The 1,713-nt window shown below is 60.1% G+C and overlaps 1 protein-coding gene across 1 annotated transcript in view; it reads right to left on the reverse strand.

Moving 5' to 3' along the window:
- The window catches only part of dock9b (dedicator of cytokinesis 9b), a 67,355-nt gene that overhangs the window by 27,964 nt on the left and 37,678 nt on the right, over positions 1–1,713 (reverse strand). The gene's annotated exons all lie outside the window — the stretch shown is intronic.

Consider the following 1,713-nt stretch of genomic DNA (forward strand, 5'->3'; position numbering starts at 1 on the left):
ACGGGAGCGCAGACCACCTTGTCGGTTGATGTACGCAACGGTCGCTGTGTTGTCTGTGTGGACTAGTGCATGCTTGCCTCGTAAGCGCCCTTTGAGACCGCCCCGGGCAAGGTGCACTGCCAGCAACTCGAGGCAGCCAGTGCAGTTGGGGCCCCGTCCAAACCCCTGACACTGCAAGCCCGTTGTACGTGGCCCTCCAGCCGGTGGTTGAGGCATCCGTGCAAACCCCAGCATGCCGGGAGCACTGCTCCAGGGGCACTCCTGCCCGGAGGAACGCAAGGTCTGACCACGGGGTGAAGGTTTGGCGGCAGGCCGGTGTAACTTGGACCCAGAAGGTGCCGCGTTGCCACGCCCACCTTGGGACTCAGCCATGGAGCCAGTGCTGCAGCAGTCTCATATGGAGCAGCCCCAGCGGCGTGACTGCCGCCGTAGCTGCCATATGCCCCAGGAGCCTCTGAAACTGTTTCAGTGGGACCGCCAACCCACTCTTACCGAGTCCCCTCCATACTGGGAAAGGAGATCCTCTGCATCGGGAAGAGTTTGCTCTTTTCCCAGTTGACCCGAAGGCCCAACAGGCTGAGGTGTGAGAGCACCAAATCCCTGTGTTCGCACAACTGATCCTGAGACTGCTTCGTCGAGGTAGTTGAGAATGCGAATGCTCTGTTCTCTCAAGGGAACAAGGGGTACCGCCGCAACTTACGTGAAGACACGGGGCAACAAGGACAGCCCGGAGGGCAGGACCTCGTACTGATATGCTCGTCCTTCGGACGCGAACCACAGCAATGGTCTGTGGTGCGAAGGGTCAACACATGAAGTACGCGTCCTTCAAATCGACTGCTGCAAACCAATCTCGGTGACGGATGCACCCGAAGATGCATTCCTGCGTCAACATCTTGAACGGTAACCGGTGAAGGGCCCGGTTCAAGACACGCAGGTCCAAGATTGGTCGTAACCCACCGCCTTTCTTGGGTACAATGAAGTAGGACTGCAACCTCCGCCCTCAAGACAGGACCATCGGCCACCTTCACTGTTGTGAAGCTACCTGATGGCCTCAGTCTGCTTTGGTCAGCGGAGAACCGCTGGGCCAGTTCTCCAACGTGTCGCCGACAGGCCGGCCTGGGACACGGGGGCGTTCAATAATCGTGTCTTGTCCGTCTCGTCAGCCAGTCACAGCCAGAAATGGCGCTCCCGGACCCCCATAGTGGACATCGCACGGCCCAGAGACCGCGCTGTAACCTTCGTCGCTCGTGGCGTGAGGTCTGCCGCGGTGCGGAGTTCTCTGCGAACTTCCGGGTTGTGACCACCCTCGTGCAAGTCCTTCAGTGCCTTGGCCTGGTGCACTTGCAATCACAACGTAGCGTGTAAGGCGGAGGCAGCTTCTCCACAGGTTGTATAGGCATCGCTGGCCAGTCGAGTACCTACAGACCTGGGAGGGGAGGCACGGTTCTCCCTGCCGGTTGGAGGCGGTATTAGGACACAACTGCATCGCAACCGACCGCTCCACCGGGGGGACCCTTGTAACCCCCTAGCTGCCCCACCATCGAGGGTGGTGAGGGAGGAGGATCCAGCAAATCAGTTTCTGGCAGTAAAAAGGTGCCGTCCACGACCTGTTGAGCTCCTCATGCACCTCCGGGAAGAAAGGCACCGAGGCGGCGCTGAGAACCAGCGTGGACCCCCCCGAGAACCAATCGTGCAACCTTGAGGGCTCGGGAC

This window comes from Sinocyclocheilus grahami, unplaced genomic scaffold, assembly GCF_001515645.1.
Source record: "Sinocyclocheilus grahami isolate Dianchi unplaced genomic scaffold, SAMN03320097.WGS_v1.1 scaffold534.1, whole genome shotgun sequence".
Lineage (NCBI taxonomy): Eukaryota > Metazoa > Chordata > Actinopteri > Cypriniformes > Cyprinidae > Sinocyclocheilus > Sinocyclocheilus grahami.